Source organism: Limulus polyphemus, unplaced genomic scaffold (assembly GCF_000517525.1).
Source record: "Limulus polyphemus unplaced genomic scaffold, Limulus_polyphemus-2.1.2 Scaffold937, whole genome shotgun sequence".
NCBI lineage: Eukaryota > Metazoa > Arthropoda > Merostomata > Xiphosura > Limulidae > Limulus > Limulus polyphemus.
The window spans coordinates 98899-105251 of NW_013666547.1; positions in this window are offsets into that span (position 1 = coordinate 98899).

Genomic DNA, 6353 nt, shown 5'->3' on the forward strand with positions numbered 1-6353 from the left:
CAAGATCAAATGAAAGTATTGAAGATGTACAGAGAGATTACAACAGTAAGATTGAAGAAGTACAAAAAGACATCAACAAAGTCAGAAGTGAAATAAAGAGAGACATCGACAAAGTAAAAAAAAGAGCATCATTGAGGTAGAAAAGAACGTTGATGACAGAATAAAACATCAAGAAAATTAATAATTAAATGTAAAGATTAAACCAGCTTATAAGTCTATGCATTTATTGCTGGGAAACCATGCAGTATTTTGATCACTATTGGTTCTACAGCTACAATAGTTTGACCTGATTTGGTAATGAAAGTTGAGAAACTTCCTCTAGGTATGAATAAAGAAGAGGGAGTGATATGACCAGCAAGTGGAAAGTTAGAGTTACTCCTACTGTGGGAGACTTCTCTATGCCTCATGATGTGTGGGTAATTGATGTCAAAGAAGAATGCATTTTGGGAACTGACTTCATGCATAAACATGGATGCAAGGTTAGGCTAGCTTCAAATAGCATCACAGTCTATGACCAGGAAATCCCTTTGCACTGTGTGGTAATTACTACACCAGAGATTGGTCTTCCCATGACAACAAGAAAAGTAGCCAATGTACCACTGAGAAGTGAATCATTCATACCAGAACCTGTTAAAAACTAATTTTCATCTAATGACTGAGCTGTAATGTATCCAAACACTCCAGTATGTCCAGATAGCTTTATGGTTGGTAAAAATCTTATGGACCTGAATAATAAAGATGTTATAATTAGGGCCATGAATATAAAAAACCATAAGATACGAGTCAAATCTGGATAGTACATTGCAAGATGTAAAGCTGTACAGGTAGTACTTCTACATCAGAGAACATCAGAAGTAGTTACCTTTAAGAAAAGATGTAGAAAGTACAATGTCAAATACTTATGTAAGGAAAGCTTACCAGCTCACATACAAGGGCTTTATGAAGGGAGCTTTGGAGGTCTCACAACTGATCAGTACTAGCAGTTAAATAACTTGCTCATGGAGATATTGGGAAACCGTGTACAGTGAAACTCATGACTTAGGCCAAACAAGTAAAATATCTAAGAAGAGTGATAATGTGGATACAGCCCTAAATACATCTGTTAACTAGACGACTTCCACTTGCAAAATATACTGAGGTGTTTAAAGAGATGGAAGCAATAAAGGAACAAGGAGTGATAGAACCAAGTACTAGGACTTGTGAAGAAAAAGGATGGATCCATAAGGTTCTGCATGGACTACCAGAAGAAGAATGAAGTTACAAAGAAGGATGCTTAACCACTGCCAAGGATTAATTCTACCTTGAATTGAAATGGTTTTCACCATTGTATCTTAATAGTGGATATTGACAAGTGGAAGTCAACAAAGAAAGTAGGAAGAATACAACCTTTACAGCAGGAAATGGATTTTGGCAGTTTGTAATGTTGTAATTTGGATTGTGTAATGCTCCTGGTACATTCCAACTATTAATGGAATGTGCTTTGTCTGAACTACCCTTGAATGTCATACTCATCTACTTGGATGATATAGTCACACATGGGAAGACCTTTGATAATGTTTATGAAGGACTAAGGAAAGTTTTGGAATGGTTGAGGAAAAGTAACCTTAAGCTGAAACCGAAGAAGTGTAAATTATTCCATCAACAGGTGAGTTTTCTGGAACACACAGTCAGCAGAGAAGGAGTGTCTACAGATCCATGAAAGATTGACTCCATTCAGAATTGACCAACACCAAAGAATCTGTGTGAAGCAAGAGAATTTCTTGGACTATGCTGTAACTATTGTCATTTTGTAAAATCTTTTTTTTTTTGGACATAGCTTGTCCTTTACAAAAACTACTTGAGAAGCCAAATATGTTTTGTTGGACTTTTGATCGTGAACAAGCATTCAAAACTGGGGAAGAAATTGCCAACTACTTCTGCAATGGCATATTCAATTTTGGAAAATCCACTCATTTTAGACACAGATGCCAGTGATTTTTTAGTGGGAGAAGTTTTGTCACATGTACAAGACAGAAAAGAACATGTGACTGCCTAATATGGTAAAGCAATTCATGCTGCATAAAGGAGGCATTGTACAACTCAAACGGAGCTACTAAATGTCTTTTGAGCCCTGTCACTTCTTTCATTATCTATATATACAAAGGTTTATTCTTCAGATAGATCATGCAGCACTGAAGTGGCTGGTGATTTTTCATTATCACGAAGACCAAATAGCAAAATGGCTTCAAAAACTCAAGGAGTACAACTTTAACATTATCCTGGATGGAAATGCTGATGTTTTATCCTGAAGACCACAAGTAAATGATAAGTATAAACATATATACACTGTGAGAAGAGGGAAGCACAGGATAGAAAAGATGACCAACCTAAACTGCAGCAAAGTATAATCCAAGGTGTGTCATCCACCAGTGATGAAGAACTGATGTATTCCAACACCCAAGTAGAATCTGCTCAGTCAAATGATAGGAGTTTAAAACCAACTATTCAGTGGCTCAAGAATAATGCAGAAAGACCCTGATGGCAAACAGTCGCCCCATACAGGCCAAAAATAAAGATGTACTGGGCACAGTAGGATTATTTACAGTTGGTACCTTCCAAGTCTTTACATTCAGAAGCACTCCATCATCTATACAACCTTACAATAGCTGGAAACTTGAGTGTTAAGAACACACTAGAGTGAGTAAGAGAATGCTTATACTGGGTTGGATGCCGGAAGTCTGTGGAAAATTAGTGTAAAACATGAGCTGTGTTGTGAACAGAAAGGTCCATGAAAGAAACAACATGGTCAGCTACAGCAGTACTGTGTTGGAGTACCACTGGAGAGAGCTGCTGTTGATGTGCTTGGCCCTCTTCCACAGAGTAGTAACTGTGAGAATATATGCTTCATGGATGGAATGGACAATTTCATCAAATGGCCAGAAGCACATGCTGTTCCTATTCCTAACCAGGAAGCTGAATCTCCTACAAAGAAATTTTTCAACAACTTTGTTTTAAGATTTGGTGTGCCCATGGAACTTCACTCAGATCAAGGATGGAACTTTAAATCAGACTTGTTTGCAGAAATGAATCAGATCCTTGGGATTAAAAAGACTAGCACTTCATCCATCTTCTGCAGATACACATAAAAAAACATGGACCACAATTTTCCATTGCTACTGATAAGTATAGTACAGTTCTACATGAAGCTACCAGCAATGTACTGTCAACACTGATGTTCAGAAGAGAACTAAAAGTGCCAGAGAACAGTCACTCAAAAAAATCTTACACAAAATGTAGAGAGACTAAGGAACACTATTGATGACATACATGACTTTACCCAAGAAAGACTTAAATCAGCTCTTGATATAATGAAGAGCAGACCACCAAAAAGACTGGGTAAATGGAGAGTTTAGTGTAGTGTTTTATTATTTTTTACATTCAGATTGTTCAAGGGGCTTCACAATCCACGAAGGGAGCATTGTTGTAAGCTATATTTGTAACGTAATTTGTTAGCTCTAGACTCGCCCCCGTTTGCGGGCTTACAGCGCTAGAATCCGGGTTTCGATACCCGTGGTGGGCAAGCACAGATAGCCCATTGTGTAGCTTTGTGCTTAATTACAAACAAACAAGCTCTAGACTGTAAATGTCTAGAAAGTTCCAATAATGTAATGTCAGTTTTTCTAGTATATTCAAAAACTATTATACATACGAGGTAGTCGTGAACTGTATAGTGATTTCAATATAGAGAGTGCAGAAATCAGTGTGTTAACTATCGTGGTTACTTTGTACAAGTACTTTGTATTGTCAGTTAACAACATTTGTTGCGTAGATATATAGCAAATCTATGGCAGTGGACAAGCGTTCAAGTCTGTAGAAACGTTAAAGGAGGAAATAACGTAATTTATTATCATTACATGGACTGGACGACGTTGAATTATATTCATCAGATAATAAGAAAAGAACCCGCCAACGAAAGAAGTATGCTACAACAATATAAGTAAGAGCATAAAATTTGAGAGACATCAAGGGGCCTCATGACCCATAGTTGCTATTTCATTCATTTCATCAAACATCCAGTTGCCTATATATAACACTGACACCCCAAGTACTCATCAAGCTTTCTATTGAACTTTTCCAATTCTGTTGTTTCTACTACAAAGGCTGACCACCCTGTTAAAAAACTAAAACTGCCTGGCTTGCAGACGATTTCTACACTCCCAAATCTTAAATACATGTTCCCTATTCCTTTCACTCTTGCGATTAGACATGGAAAAGGATGATGTATCAATCCTATCTATTCTCTTTATAATTTTGAAAACTTCGGTCACACCCCTCTAACCTTTCTTTTCTCAAGATAAAATAATTTTAAGAACCCTAATCTGTCCTCATATAACAGCCCATTAATCTAAGAAATAATCCAAATAGCCTTCCTTTAGTCCTTCGAATTGTTTCCAAAATCTCAATGTACTTTTTAAAGTATGGAGCACAATACTCTAAATAAAGCCTAACCAGAAATGTGTAAAAAAAAGTGATAACCTCAAAGGAGGTTATCACTTGACAGTGTAAACTCAACACTAATTGGAGTACCCGTCTGTTAGACGAGTGAAATAAAAACTCATTTGTAACAAAGAATGGGAAATTGTGCTTCTATTTTTTTCCTTAACATTATAAACATTAAAGGTACCAATACTGAAAAAGAAGACATACCGTTTTCAAGAATTCTGTCAATATGAAATTAGATGGGGTCTAACCCCCTTCATGACCTTCCTCATGTCCTCTGTCAAGGTTGCTGCTGATTGATCAAGAAATGTGGAAACGTATAAGGAACAGATATGAAATGATAGATATACGACCATGCATTTTTTCCCAGACGCACACCTTGCTTTATATAGTAGATTCTTGTAGATACAACCCCAAATCCTATTAATGCTGTGGCCATTCTCAGAAAGGATCCTAGAAATTGGAGGTACTCCTCCTCATGGTAGAACAAAACACAACCATGTATATTTTTTAATGCATTGGTATGTGACCGTATGTTAGAAGTATGAAATGGATGGTTGTGAAAAAATAACCCGTTTTCACGTGTATTTATGCGTGGATATTCATAGATACCCTAGGTTAAAAAAAATGTGCCGTGGAGGGTTTCCAAACGGAGCCCATGTCTAACGTATACAAAGAGATGGCGTCGTCGATGAAGAACGTCTTTACAACACACACATGAAGAGGCCAATACCAGGATGATTTTCCACACCATAGCTGCCACTGATACCTACCAAAGAGTCATCATTCGCTCTGATGATACAGATGTTCTTGTATTGTTGTTGTACTATTGCAGTAAAGAACTGTTACCAGAATCAGTGTATATGCATGCGTGGCATAATGGTAAATACACCAATAGAGAAAGGTTTATACTCATACAGACCATCTGTGAACAGCTGGATGATTCTGTGTGTCTGTCCTTACCAGCTATATATGCTTTAACTGGATGTGACACTACGAGCAGCCTCTTTAAAATAGGAAAGAAGACAGCTTTCAACAAGCTACAACAGAATCAAGACATGTGGTCTGCATTGGCATCATTTGGGACAACAGACCTCCAGGAAAGCATACCAGCAGTTTGATCGTACATTTTGTCCCTTTATGGAACTAATGGAACTAAGATGGGGGGGGACGACTGAGGAAGTATGTTCCACTCTGGATGAACAGAGGTATGTCTCTGCCACAACAATAAACAAGTCAGCGTCCACATTCCATCCCACAGAGGGTTCCTTTCATCAGCACATTAAAACGAGCTCACTATCAGGCCACAATTTCGTGCGACAGCCATGATCCAAAACCAACTCTTGGAAATCCAATTGACAATGGCTGGAAAGTTGGAAAGTATGGCTTGTTGGAGCCGGTATTCTATTTAAAAGATGCAGCACCGGTAGAGCTTAGGGATCTAACACATCTTTGCTGTTCTCACAGTGGATGCAGTGGTACACAAAGCTGCCATGGTCGTGCTTCGGGCCTCCAGTGCACAGAGTTCTGCTCATGTAATGGAAAGGAATGTGAAAATGCAAAAGAAATGGTTATGGACTCTGACAGTGATGATGATGATTATGATGACTAAACAGCCTTTTTCGTTTGTTTGTGTATGTGTACGTGTGTGTTTGAGTGAGGAATGATGAAATATGTTACTAAGCTTGCATTTTTCTTCTTCGTGAAAACAGAATTGTACATATATATACACCTGGAAAAAAGTTAAGCACCCCCGTGTTTTTTTCAAGTGATTCAGATTCGACGTTCTTGTGACCGATTATAAATTACCATTCAATCTAAACGTGTTTATCAAATGAAATTATGCATTATTGGGCACAAGAAAACAAGATTAT